The sequence below is a fragment of the Harpia harpyja genome, chromosome 4 (genome assembly GCF_026419915.1).
Source record: "Harpia harpyja isolate bHarHar1 chromosome 4, bHarHar1 primary haplotype, whole genome shotgun sequence".
Lineage (NCBI taxonomy): Eukaryota > Metazoa > Chordata > Aves > Accipitriformes > Accipitridae > Harpia > Harpia harpyja.
Window position 1 is genome coordinate 63146404 of NC_068943.1, and position 15150 is coordinate 63161553.

The window sequence follows — 15150 nt, forward strand, 5'->3', positions numbered from 1 at the left end:
GTTCACCTGCAAAAGTTACCAGGTTTTCTTCAAATTCTTCCATTTTGTGTGTATTTCAGTTCATTACTTTCTCCACAGATAAAACATTGAAACTTCTACGTTTTATTCTCAGTCTTGAAAAGGTACTGTTTGATTATTGGAAATTGTCAAAAGCCCAGCTGGAGAAGCAGAATACAAAGTTCCCTATTTAGGCCATAATGTAAATTTTTAGAGGTCTGGTTTAGGAAAATAAATTTATAGGTATACAAAAAAACCCACCTCACTGTACTGCTTTTTTTGTTGTCCATTTTGAAGCACTTTATACCTAATGTCTCATGACAGTGACAGAAACCTGATTGTATTAAAGCTTCTGAATCATGTTACGAAATACTATGAATTGTGATAGCTTATTCTTCATTTATATATGCAAATCTAACTAGGATGTAAAAGCAACTTACCTGCATTTTTGTCCTTGTGTCCAGAAATAGAGATCATGATGTAAAGTAATTCTTCCAAATGCTTGTGCTGATGCTGAGAAATTGGTTATGATGATGGAGGATGTTTGCTCTCCAGCACTAGTCACTTGTAAGATGATCCACTTTTGAAGTTGTGGTAAAACCTCTGAAACACTATATTTTTCAGTAGGGTGATGTTGAAATCTGTATCCTGATCCAAATTTTGCTCTCACTTACAACAGTGCAACCCCATTGACTGTAGCAGAATTGCAAGTGTGATGAGAAGAAAACCGGTCACAGTGAATTAAAACTTTCTTTATACATAGAAATACTAGGTGAAATAATACAGCAATGGCCAAATTTTGCTGCTATGTCATGGATAGTTTTGGATTGACACTGCGGTAAAGGAGAGAGTTGTCATAAGTGGACATTAATATTGTATTTCCAATTGCAAATATGCATGTTTGAAAAATACTGAAGGATTCTTGCATAGGAAGCAATGTAGAATTTTAAGGTGTTTTCCAAATTTAAAAAGCCTGTAGAGTTTAGTAAGTGATCAGTTTAATGCAATGGTATTTTGGCAAAACTATCTGTGGATGCCCAAACCCACATTCTGCTCTTGATTATTGTGGTGCATTCCACACAAAATTGATGAACGCCTCTAGAGAGCAGAATATGCCCCCATGTTTTTCTGTATTGCAGAGGACTAAAAACTTAACTTTGGCTTCAGGATGCAATAGCTTAAAGCAAAGGGTGAATTTAATAAAATCACAAAGAGGGAGGATTGTATTTTAGTTAAGCAGTAAGCTGTCACTGGAGGAAAAAGGAATAAAAGCCTATAGTGTAGCACAGCAGAAAAAGGAGCAAGCTGCTGAAAGCTGGATAATTTGGGGATATAGAGATGTCACTTCCTCCCTTTGCCAGGCTGTGAAATTCTTTGTAATTCCCACTGGTAAAGCTGCCAACACAAACAGGGAAAAACAGAAACTTCCGTGCAAGTCCTCCTTTGATGGGTAGAAGAACATATACATTCAAAGGAACAAATTTATCAGCACCAGGTTTGATACAAACTTTTTGTAAGCATTATGGAGGAAGGACAGAGATCTCACCCAAATCAAGAAAGCATGTAAGAAAATTCATAATAAATTATATTTCTAAGGAATGATTTTAGCAACAGATGCACACCTAAAAACCATGGAATACTAACTTGCCTAACAGCTACAGTGTTATCTGTAACTTTGGGGGAAAGCTGGCTAAAATATATTCATTTTGGCATGATACTTGAGTTTTTTTGTTAACTAGCTGTTAGTCTCTTTAGACGAAAAGATTGAGAGATGAATAGTTAGTATGGCTCAGCAGTACTTTCAGAGTATGGGTTCTTTATTAACATAATGGTGATTTTAAACATATATGTAATTGTACAGAAAGAGCTATAAAAACTTTGTATTAAAAAAAGTAATCAATTTATCTTTTGTCCAGATTTTTAAAGGACATTTTTAAAAGAGTGTCTCATAATTGTCTGAGAACAGCTGTCTCCAGTAAACACCAAGTTAACTGGCCCAGGTAAGCTAGGTATCTCTGTGAAACATCCATAGCCAGACATGGAGGAACCCAAGAATTTTCACTGTAATATCCTATGTAACTCATGTATGCCATTAATTTTTACTTAAGGCTCCGTTGCAAGGTTTTTATACAGTGAAAACCATTTCTGTATAAAGTGGTTGGCTTCCCTAATTTTATGAAAGATAAGCTTCATTCACTCACAACCAGAGCTTTTAATTTAGTCTTGTTTAAGGGAACTACTCTCCAGGCAATTACAAAATTACAGATTTTGTAATTTCTTTTTTCTTTCTGTAATTTCTTATTTGTACCAGTTTATTTTAAATGCATGTATAAAATTTATCATGTTGCATTGAAATTTTATATTTTAAAAAAAGGACAGTGTCATGTTTCTTACATGCTTATATATCAGTCTTAGTAAGGGAGGTGACCTCAGTTAAAATGCTGGTTTTGTTATTCCCTTGAAGTGATAGCCTAGAAGAGATTGTTTGCTAGAAAAGAGTCATATGCGGATGATCTCTTTTAGGGTAAGTCAGCCATTCCTGAATTCTCATGTCTTCCAAGTCAGAACCTAAACACCATCTTTTCCCTCATGCAAAAAGCACTTCCCCTACCACACTAGGCTTTGCTCCAGGCACAAATAAACAGTGTGAGTCCTAGCACTGTGCCCAGAAAGGTCAGGATCTGTTGCTGCTGCTCCCGCTTTTGCCTGCCCCAGCACAAAAGCAGTGCCTTGAAGTGGTTTGCGTACCACAGCTTAGGAATCCCTGCTTTGGTTCATCTCAGGCTTGATACTGCTCTAGCTTTCTGGTGAGGAGGTCCGTGGTAATTACGGAGGTGCCAGTCAGCTTTCAAAAGAAACAGTAAGTTAAAGCAAGGGTAAAGCCCTTGTTTTATATGAAAAATCGATCATGCCATTCCTCAAACCATTGTTTCTGAGTACGTACAGTGACGTAGCCATGTGTGTACTGAGGGAGGGGGGAAGAGAAAGCAGAGCTGGTCCTGTTGCAGGAGCAGAACAAAAGCTGAAAGAAGTGCTCAGGACAAGCAGTGAAGAGTATCGTGCCCGTCTGAAAAAATGAGAGATAAATGGACAGCGTTTTGTTTACTCAGACTGGATGTTACCTAGAATAGGAAGCTTGGCTAAGAGCAGTCAGATACTCAAATGCTCTTACTGAGTGTCTTCAAATGCATAATGGTTAAATGCATAATGGTTAAAATGGTCTGCTGATCAGAAGTTCAAGTCAAAAACTCCCCAAAACTCCCAACAGTTGGACCTCTTCTTTCCCTTGCAGCTTTCAAGGTCTGTTTCAAAAATTTAAATGCCGTCCCAACTTTCACATAACTGTAATTCTCTCCTGTACTTATTTAAATAAACTTTTTATTTGGTCATAAAATAAACCTGGAAGATTATACTAGAGTTGACTCTCTAGAGCTATAAGAAAAACTAGATTTTAAGCTTTCAGTGTTGAGATCATATTTGTGCCCAGCACTGATCACTGACACATTACTTATCTTGATTGGAGCCTTAGAAGATGTGGTAATAAAAGCACATAATAATTAGCGGGGGCTTGAATTAATACTTTTATAAATTATTTTTACCTTGAATGCCTTCAAAAGATAAGGTGTTACATGACTACTTCCCTGTAGGAGAAATTATATGAAAACTCTTTTCACAAAGTTTGTACCTTGAACTTGACATGCATTTTGAAAAGTTCAGGATTTAATTTAAATCAGAATTAATATCAGAGACACTTAAAATGGCAGGTGGAAATGAGAAGTAAATGAGTACTTTTTGGAAAAAAATTAGTTGAAACCACTGGAAGAAATCCAGGTGGAGATGTTGGGGCAGAAAATACTTGGTTGCCAGTTATGACAGTTTTATTGTGTTTATGGCATTAATGTTTCAAGTTAAAGGCTTAATGTTTCAAGTTAAAGGCTTAGTATTTCAAGTTAAAGACATGAAGATGTATACTTGCATTTTGCAGAGTTACATGTAAGACTGAAGAAATAAATTGGAAAATGCGAGTGCTGAGAAAACATAAGGCAAATTAAGACGACCTCAAAACTGTAAAAAAAAAGTGCTTTAAAGCTCTTTTAGGAATGTTATTTGTCAATATGTACAGTTTATTGCTGTTACTAAGTTGTGTTTACGATGTAGAATTCTTATTTGTGTTTATAAACTTTTTCCATTATCACTGAACATCTGATATACTTGGATGTCTATTTTTTTCTTGGAATGTTTTTCAATTTTTTTTTGAGATCTATTCAAACAGGTTTTCATTTTTGGTACCAGTTTCAATAATGAAAAAAGTGCACATCCTGAAATCCAGCTGGCATCTGCTGTTTTGTTGTTGTTGTTCTCTGTATCCGAGAAGCCACTCTCTGCAAGGCTGAGGGGAATAAGGAGAGGGCAGGTGATGGGGACTCTGATGAAACTGCTGACTTTGCTCTAAGGAGCCCCAGGCTGGTGAGTGCCCAGGCAGAACTCAACACAGCTTTGGTGGTGGCTGGAGAGTCTGATAAATACAGTATCGCATATCGACAGGAGTATTATAATAGCAATGATTTTATTTCTTTCACTCCCTTGATTTTACAGACAAGCCATGGAACAGGTGGGAGTTACTCATGAAGTGAAATTCAAAGGGTAGTTTGTCTTCCCATAAAGTCTAATGGATTGCCACAGATACAGCTCAGAGAAAACAAACAAAACAAAAATTACGAGACAACAAAGCCATCTTAGAGGGGCTTGTAAATTTAAATTTAATTTAAATTTCTTGAAAAAGCACAGCAGTTTGGATCTGGGAATTTATTCTTTCTGACAGTTTCGTAACTAAAAAGGCAAACTAACAAAAAAAGGTAAAAGCAGTCACGTGAGTTAGTTTTTTGACAAAGCTGGGTTGGTTGGAGGCACCATTATACCGTTACCCATTCTATGGATAAAGGTTGACACCCCCAGGGCCTGCCGTGACCTGCCAGAGCCAGCCAGGGAAACATGGAGAGGCCCTGAGGAGGGGAGAGTCAGGGGCTGGCGCAGTCCACTTGATCAAAGCACCTTCAAAACCTCTTTGAATGCAAGATCAGAGTCCACTAAAATATTTATTTGGCTTTGAATTTGATCTCCAGTTATGAAACTGTTGACCAACCCAAAATCTCACAGGCAGCCCTTTTTCAGAGAGTGTCTCTACTTACATTCATTTTTTTTGGTCATTTTTATCACTGTATTGCCTGAAAAACATACTGACTCAAAATGTGGAGTGGTTGTGGTGGCTTTCAGATTGTCTTAGATGGGGTTGCTCGACAGCAACAAAATGTGCTGCTACTGTGTGTTTTTCCCTCTTGTACCTTGAGAAGTACTTCACGTCATATGATGAAATGTGAAGGAATAGTAAAAAAAATAGCAACTGTGAAAATGCATTCAAGGGAAGCATATGTTCCCATTAGTATCTTAAAAAGAGATTACCGCTTATATAAATAGAGCATTTTCCTTCTCTCCAATTCCTCCACCTAGAGGAAAAAAAAAAAAAAAGGTAGAGAAATCTTTCATACCTCCACTACTGTTTTTATTAGTCTGCAAAGCTGTGGATATAACAGTAACTGTAGCTTATGTGGTCTTGCATAGTTTGTTAGTTTCTGACATTAGTTAAAACGTAAAGGCCGGCTGGTAAGCTTTTCTTTTTGGCTTGGTATTCTCTGTATTGCAGACAAACAGTGAACAACAGCATGTAAAGCAAACTGTAGAACAGGAAAAATAATATCTGAAGTAGTTTTCACTACTGTGGCCTGAAACCAAACGCTTTTGGTTGCAGAACTAATTGAGAAATTCAAAATACTTAATATTTCATGCTTTCGTATTTTCTCAAATGAGTACAAGTTTTATTTGCTAATATCTGCTATTTTCTTTTCTGTCTCATTTGTGTCCTTAGGATGATGGTGTAAATAAAGGGCATGAAGAAACTTCTAATTTATGAGTCCATAGAAAACATATCCTCCTTGGTAATCTCAGTTTGCAAACAGAGCAGTTCGTCAGTCACAGGGATGCTGGGACAGTGATTTTCCCCTGTCAGCCTGAGAAAGGAGCTTGTGCTGTAGATGTAATAATTTTCTCTGATCATTTCTTGACACTACTGCTGTGTGCACAGAATTACGGCACAGAATTTTTTTTATTGCTACTATGCGATAAACACCTTTAAAAGTGTATGGGACTGTACTTTGCCTCCAGGTATCCAGGCCTGAGAAACGATAAAAACCATCTTGTTTTACTGGGAAAAGGAGGAAGGCTAATGGTCGTTTCTTTGGTCCTTGCATTCTTGGGAGCAGAGATGTGTTAATCTGTGGCAGAAGACGGGAGGACAAAGGTGGAATGGTGGCAGGGGGTGGCAGATGAGCCTGCTCCGGTTTGGAGCTGCTGAGTGAAGACCTCCAGTGTACGGAGGTGTGCAGAGCAGGCGATGGCGTGCTCCTTAACTGCTTGTGGAGTCTAAAACCAGGCTGGTTTTCCTCTGCCTGGTGCCTGGTAGAAGAAAGAAGAAATTTTGTTCTTTATCCGCTACTATGAAGACTCTCTGCAGTTCATTGAGCAGTGTCTAAGGATTTGAGCCACAGAGCTCACTGTTCCTGTATGTCCCATGGCTTTCAGTTTTCCTTTGGTAGCATTTTCTCCAATAGCTTTTTCCTTTGTTTCCCTTTTTTTGGTGGTGAAAAAACCAATTGCTTGCAACCAAACTTGCACTAGCAACTTTCCACATCTGACTTATTAGTTGTTTCAGCAGTTAAGAATGAGGTTATGCGTAACACTAATGTCAAAAACAACATCTAAAAGCTGATTATGCTCTCCCCGGTACTTTATATATGCTCCAGTGGGTTTTCATTGTCAAAGAGGTGGGCCTTTATTATGCCACATAATGCAGTAAAATGAGGATTACTTGGATTTCAGTGCATGAGATAATAGCAGCTGACAGGCACCTGTTAAAGGAAGTATATTGTATTCCTAAGCACAAGTATTTTGTAAAAATTAAGCGAGTTTTCATATGAAAAAACTTTTGTACTTCATAAATAGGTTTAAGTACAAAAAAAGGCATCAGGGAATTTGGATGGATGTATTTATTAGTGGCCCTTACAGTCCTGACAGTCCATTCTAATAATAAAGTGTGGGACCCGTCAAATGATGGCACAAGTATCCTAATCTGAACTGACATGGCTTCCTAGCCCAGTTCATCAATCATGTTTTATTAGCTTTAACAGAGCCAAGCTGCTATCTGTCATTTTGATGCTGTAGTGGTGACAAAAACTGGTGCCGAAAATGTGCTGCAGGTGTAACTTTCACTCAAAGAGCATTTCTGAGCAGCAGTCAAGTTTGTGTTTGCATGGGGAGACAGTGCCATCTTCAGTTTCACGTCTCCACGTGAAACAAGTCTGAACTTCCTAGTGCTGCCCCATGGCTAAGAAGTGAGGAAAAAAGTACCAGTAGAAATTTAGAAATGGTTCTCGATTCTTATTTTTATGAGACTTTGGACTTGGGGAGAAAAATGCTAAAGAGCATGTTCTTGTTCCCATTTTAAGATATAGTTAATTTAGATATGTCTGTTGTGATGAGTGATTTCCAGCAGAGTAAAGAAAAGTAAGGTTGGGCTTTGTCCTTCTGGTTTGCAGCGCTATATGAAGAAAACAACAATTGCCAGTTGGATTGCGAACCATTTGTAACCAGTAGCACATTGTGTCCATAAAAAATGAGAGCTAGGAGTCTGTATGCTGCTGTGTATTTACCGTGTTTTGTAAGCACCATCAATTCCATGTATTCTTTCAGCCCAGAACTGACTTGGTATTTGCATTGGGGTCCTGGCACTTGACCTTTGTTTTTCTTGGCACTGTGTCATTTTGCAGCAGAGCTCGGGGACACTCCTCATCTCTTGTTTCCAGCATGTTAACATATTCACGTAAATATTATCTGGCACAGGCATATGCATTATTCTTTTGGGGAGCATTTGTAAAAGTTTTAAAGTCCAGATCAAACAATGGCATCCATCTTCCTTCCTCCTGAATTTCTTTTATTCACAAGATGAATGTTGCTGGAAAAATTCTTTCTTTGATCTTCAAAAAGACTTTTTATTTTGTCAATATTGACAGACAAGGTTAGTGCTTATAAATACCCATATTGCTTGCAGAATATAAGCCCAGGTACATCTTTTCTGTGTATTTTAACACTTAATAGGACTTTGCACAATAAGGAGCAGATGTGTCATAGCGACAGCAGGCAAGCAGGGACCAGGAAGGTGGTTTCATTAAAAGAGCCTTGGGATAAATGCAGCACATTAGATACCCACTGAAAGACAGGAGCTGTTGATGGGGTGACCTCTGAATGCAAGTCATCTTACTATAAACAGAAGGGTGTGGAAAGCCATTGGACAGAGCCAAGCTTGTTTACTATCCAGATCTCCTCTTAGTTAACTTAAGTAACCGGGCTGTGCTAGGCTCGGTGTGACAGTTCAAAGAACAGTGTCTTCAGTATTTCCAAGTTTAAAAAATCCTAGCTGACTGGTGCAAAAGTTTTTTGCTCCTGGAAATCTGTCTGCACACCTTAGCTGCTGTACAGTGGAAGTTAGTGCAAAATGTAACAGATACTCTCTTTGTTTTTTTTCCTGGAAACTGACTTTGCATATTTGGGGAATTTGTTTCTGTTCTTCAGAGACAACTGAGGTAAGGTTATGATGGATTTTAATTTGTGATATTCATGCAAACGGGAAATATAAGTGGGTATTAATTCCACAGTTGGATTCTATTCTGAAAAGGAGATTTGGTTTTCATTTCTGTAGTAGCTGTTTCAAACTTGTTTTTGGAACAATGTATTTGTTCATAGTGGCTCTAGAGTACAGGAGTTTAGGTAGGTCACAGGACTGAATCTGTCAAGTTCTTTCAGGAGCAGCTTTTCTTACCACAGGAGAATACTTGTTAAATACTGTAAAGAAATAAAATGCATCATTCTCTAATATGCTGCGAATACCACATTTTGTCAAATCTGTGAGTAGTTCGTTGGTGTGTTATTCAATTACATTTTTGTAAGAAACACTTAAAGGCCAGAATGCTGAGACAGGTGTCTAGACATAAATTGAGTTCAAATTAATTAGCCCTAAACTACAAAAACTGTGGATACGGAAAAAGTGAATTTAATTTACGAATCCTTCATTCAAGTCCATTTAGTCCATTTCTAAGTTGATTAGACATTAGTTTGGAACAAATAATGCTAAAGTATAATTATGCTAAAGCATCAGTCCTATCTCCTCAAAGTTCGCTTTAACTATCTCTGTAACGTTATCCATCAGTTGGCACTGTGCGTTTGTATTTGAGTCTTACTTCATTGTGAATTCATTTCAAACTGTTTAATGCATTTTGCAATTGCACAGACCACTTTCTGAGAATAAATTCTGATTAAAACCTTACTTCTTCAGGGCGTCCATTCGTGTGTGCTGCTGTTGTATTCAAATGTTTTTCTCTACCTCGGTGTCCATGTAGGAGGCAAGCGCAGCGGTGCCGCTGCCGTGCTGCGTTCAGAGGGCCACGATGGGAGCTGGCATAATGATTACTGCTTCTTAAATGTCCGTTTCATTCAGGGAAACTCGGAAGGGTTTTACTCTGGGAGTGCTGTTTTATTATCCTAGTGCAGCAAGCAAAGTCCCAGGGAAGAAGGAGCAACCCAGTTTGGTCCAGCTGTAAACAGCCATTTACTGCTGTAGGGAACTGTAATGCGTAGGGAACCTGTTTGGAAGAAAGGTATGATAAATTATTACAGCCAATAAGTTCTTCGATTTTGTGCCTGGGGTCTGGTGAGCAGCAAGCAGCAGGATCCAGTTACATGTTTCTTTTCTTGGACTGTTCACAATTTTCTGAAATACATTTCAGCTAAACAGCTTTTAACTGTCTCACTACCTTTTGAGCCATTATAATTTCTTCTAAAGTAAATAGAATGTAATTTCAAAAAAGGTATATAAAGCAAGTAATATTTTAAATTCCTGAATTAAAAATATAGTTCTTGCCAAAGCATTTTTCCAAGATAATTTTAGATTTCTTAAAGTGCTTAGTATAGCTTGTTAAATGGTACAGCGAATCAAGTAGCATTAACCTTGTATGAATGTGGATAATATCAAGCAAAAGAACTTGAATTTGGCTTTGGGGAAATATCTGTATGTTTGTGTGATCATGCAAATGTATACGCATGTTAGAGTGTGCATACAGGGAAGCTAATTCATCTGTTACAGAAATTAGAAGTCAAGGTTATTTTCTAAACTTAAACAGATTGTGGTTTGATAAAATGTCTGAGTATACTGTAAGATAGAGGAAGCAAGTGAAAAACCGCACTGCATACTATCTGTCTCATTTGCATGCTTACCTATCTTTTTAATCTTTTGTTTTCTGTTGTTTTCTTTGCAAGTAGCTATACATAAATTTTATTGAAGTTACATTTACTTTGGGACAATGTAGGAAATAAGTTGCACTTTATTCAGTTTTAAACTTTGAATTGTAAAATTTATTTAGTAAATGTTATTTACAAGGGATTAAAATTTTCACATATCATTTCAGTATTTTTAAATAAAAGGATAGCATGCCTGTATTATTTATGTATAAAAGGTATGTGAGCAGTTTGTAGAATTTAATGCTCTAGTTAATATGCTACTTGTTTACTTTTTATTTTTATTTTATGAACTCTTTTCAATTATACTGCTGGAAAAAATAAAAAAATATACCTTTCTGTGGTAGCTTAACAGCTTAATATAGTATCTATGTCGTTTATTTCTCTACTCTATGCAATATTTAATCATTGCCCTGAATTCATACATGATTAAACAGTATTTAATTATAAGTAAAGATCTGCAGAAAATGTGAAGATCTTTTTAAAAGCTAATTTTAAAATTAATCCCATTTTAGCCCCACAAGGATGCAGTTAGAAATATATATTAAAAACCTGGATTGATTTAAAAAGCATAATTATTTTATTGTTTGCATTGGATTGAACAGAAGGTGGTAGGCAGTATCCCAGAATAGTAGAATTTACATATTATTTTAGCTAGACTTAACTGAAGATTTGCTTCCTAAATAGTGAAGCAAAGTTCTCTGTGTGTTCATAGTAAATCTGTAATTGTTCTTCAAAATTCATTTCAGGAATATTTAAAAGTCATTAACTGAGCTTTACTGTTATATAACTGTGGCTGATCATCTCGTATAACTCATAATAAAACCTTTGGCGGGTAAAATAATCTGAAGTGATTTCACATAAACAGAGATTCTGTATGTATTATGTATATTTATTTGCACACGTGCACAAAAACATATTCTCGTGTGTTTGCATGCATGTTTGAACAGTTCTTTTTATCAAGGGTTTTCTCCTGGATAAAATGAATTATCTCATGATTAGATTTTTGCTGTACTTAAACTACTTGTAGTGCTATTCCAGGTGAGCTCTGCATTCAATTAGAGTCACAGCTAAGAACCAAATGTACATGTTGCTCTGAACGTTCAAAACGTTAGCTCCACTGAAGCACAGTTTAACTAACTTGATTGATACTTGGATTTTAAAGCAAATAAGGACTAATTTTTGCCTGTGGCAAAAAATCTTTGAAGTTTCATGCCTGTGCCGAGGCTGGATTAGTTAAGCGGTAGGACTGGGGCTGGGACTGTGACCCTGTTGTGCTTGGCAGATTGTGATAAATGGGGGAATCTTTCTTAACCTCACGGCCAAAACATTCCAGGATCAGGTTGGGGAGACAGGAGAGAAGGGAGGGGGGTCGAAAGATGCAGGAGGCTTGGCATGTTAAACCCAGAGACAAAGGACACTTGCTTGTTTGCCTGAAAGGGAGGAAAATGCACGCACTCTTTCCACCGAATATGCCTGAAAAGGCTGTGGGAGAAAGGACTGCAGATGCGTAGCAATATACTTTATTGTTATTGCTGACCGTTGACCTTGGTAGATGGAATTCATCCTTCACTATGAAGCTGTCTCTTTTTATTTTTGTTCTGAATGCATTCAGAGTTTAGAGAATCTTGGTTGTTACATTTTCCTAAACTTTTTTATGTAATGCTTGAGATGTGTGTATAAAACCATTCAAAATAAATTGGAAGAACACCTTATGCCAAGTAATTGCCTGTTGGTTAAAGAATTTGCTGGAGGACTGCAAATATAAACAAAACGGCATGAATTTGAAAAAAAACCCACAACCAGTTAATTAATTGCTTCTGGAAAGCTAATTCAACTATTTTGTTTATAGAACATTTTAAAAAGTAAAATATACTTTAAAATATTTTAAAATTATATATTTCAATATAGCAGTATAAATTAAAAATCTGAAAAATTACTTGGATATGCTAAAGTAGTATACTAGTATAAACCAGTCAAATTTTCAAGCCTGAAAAAAGAGGCAAAGTGACTTATATGTGAGCTGAAATATGATCTATCAAGTGGTTCTTTCTTGTGGCATTTTAAGAGCTATGCTACCTCTGATGTTGTCCCCATTGACTAATAATGAAAAATACATTATTAGATGATGGTCTTAGATTTATTTACATACTTTATACTGTAAATACAGCTATTCTGGCTAGTGTTAAGAACTATAGCATAAAGCAAATGAAAAAAAGAATGGTAAATATTTTTAGTGTGCTTTCTAATTGTGGCTGTTGTTACTAGTATACAAGCAAGCACATGTTGTATACCTGTGTATAGATAAAATTAATCATTTATCCTTTTATGATTAATTTCCCTGAATGACATTTTAACACTATGATATTAATCAGATTTTTAATGAATGCTGTGTTGTAAATGTTCCTGGAGTTTACCTGTTTATTACTATTTGAATAATTACATGTAAATTATATTTATAAAAAGTAGTCGCACTAAATAAGGTTTGGCATATAGTAACTATGTGTACTTGTGTGTTATCTTTTCTTGTGTACTTGTTAAAAATTATTTTATCTGTAGTTTGCCTCTGATAAATCATTATTCTTTTTTTTCTAGCATTGAAAAAGAAAAGACTCATTTCTTAGCAGCATTTTCTTCACTTTTATTGAAGTGTTCTAGAGGCACTGAAAACTAAACTAACCAGAAACAAACTAAATTTGGTTGCATGACGATATAAATTCATGTGAATAGGTCTTTAGATTATATCCACCTGTTTGTGAGATTTTATACTGCAACATTGTGTGTCATCTTATCTTTCCTCTAACAAATTATTTTTTCACGAGTTAGACAACATATGGGCCATAAAGAACTGATTATTTTATTTTGACCAGCAAGTAGCTTGAGCTAAAAAGAATTTTTTGCATCTTTACTCCAATAGAAGTAGGTTGCCAAAGTTTTTGGTTATCTGATGTAGTTTATTAATGTTACAACAGCTGCTAGAAATTATTGCTACAATGCTAAACAAATTAGCTTCAGTAATGAGGAAGAACAGAAATGTATGAAACTGAAGAAAAAGGACAGCTGTTCACTGTAAATGTACAGGCGATATACTTGGTAATTTTCAAGGTGAATGTGATGTGCAAATGCCTATTACCTACTCCTACTTCGACTTTTTTTCCAGTTTTGAATACACTTTTGTTTTTAATTTGTAACATAGTCATTTGTATACATTTTAAGTAGGTGGTTTTAATTGGAATAGCCTCAGTGCATTGTACAAGAAGTACTACTGTTGTACAATTAACTGATGACTTCAGCTTGGACTATTTTCATAGACCAAATTACTTGTTCGTGTTCAGATTCACAGATATTATTTGTTGAAAAGTCAGGTATTTATGACTGAATATCTCTGATCTACTACCAGGAGAAAAACTACCACAGAATAGCAGAACAGTGGTTTTTGTTGGTTTTGGGTTTTGGTTTTTATTTTATTTTATTTTATCTTATCTTAATACTGTTTTAACGTGGTCTTCATCTAATTCCCATCTTCCACAATGCCTACAGGACTCTGCCAGCTGATAATGGGTAGGCAGGTGCTGAGCTAAAATCGTGTTCATATTACCTGCTCATATTACCTTGTTCATCCTCCCTCCAACCTGTCTTCTTGCTCCGTCCACCTGTTGCTTTTTGGCATTAATTGAGCCTCCCGTCCTACAAAGGCATATTCCCATACTTACCTTCTTTATTCTGAATCGTTTCATTGAAGATAATGGGCCTGACCACCATGTTCCTATTTAGACTTAAGCTTAAATCTTTGTAGACTTGTCTCAAGCTTGACGACTCTTTAGTAGGGAATGTCTTTTGCTAAAGGACTGAATACAACATAGCCTCCATTAGCTGTTGCTGTTACCCTCACTGCTGTTGAAGCAAGGTGAAGGCACCAGTGGAAGCCCATGCAAACCTAGGCAGGACGGGATCATTTTCCGCAGTTACTGCAGTTAGTCATGAGCAGTCTGTTTGCCTTCCCAGATCTCAGTACATGTGCTCAAAATGGAGGTACTCTTGCCTTTCAGGGTTGTGAAGGAAAGCCGTGAATAACTGGTATCCTTTCTGAGAAAAATAATCAACATTTAGAGCAGTAATTTTCCTTTTTTACTGTCAGACATGCTGGAGTTCAACTGGAGCTGAAGAAGCTAACAGTCTGGAGTGATCCTTGCCTGCAACTACAGTCAAGCCTTTCCTTTCCTGAGCCCAATCACAGCAAAACTGCCCAATGGCCAGTTGCAAGGTCATTTAATTGAAGTTGACATTTTAGACCATCTACAGTTATATGGTCACATATACCTGAATTCAGGTCAGAATGTGCAACTGAATTGCCTTAATAAAGAAGTCAGGTGATCTTTTTTGATCTGTGAGTAATGGTCAGTTACATTTTCTCATCTTTCTGGTACTCTCTGTTGCATACCACACTGTCCATTGAATACTGTCATCTCTCCTGAGAGTGAAGAGGGACCAAGAACACACAGAAGTGACCTGAGTCCTTCTTAGTAGATATGCATTAAAAATTGTACTGAAAAGCTGCATTACATCACTAGTTTTTCTCCTTTTCTGAAGGACATCTACAAGGATCAACATTTCTTCTGCTTCTGTATGACATGCATGTGCTGGACTGGTCACACAGCATAGATTGTGCTGTCAGACACTGCAGGTAGTATACACTGATCTCCTACCATTACATCTGGCTCATATAGCTATAGTTCTATAAGCTTGCGATAA

General features: G+C 36.7%; 1 protein-coding gene across 19 annotated transcripts in view; it reads left to right on the top strand.

Moving 5' to 3' along the window:
- The window catches only part of EYA4 (EYA transcriptional coactivator and phosphatase 4), a 160717-nt gene that overhangs the window by 57148 nt on the left and 88419 nt on the right, over positions 1-15150 (top strand). The window contains exon 1 of one of the 19 annotated variants that reach the window (XM_052784411.1): positions 8548-8690. The exons of the other annotated variants lie outside the window; for them this stretch is intronic. The gene's annotated coding sequence lies outside the window, so the exon portion shown is untranslated. Of the gene's footprint in view, positions 1-8547; positions 8691-15150 lie in introns of those variants that run through there. 19 annotated transcript variants of the gene reach the window in all.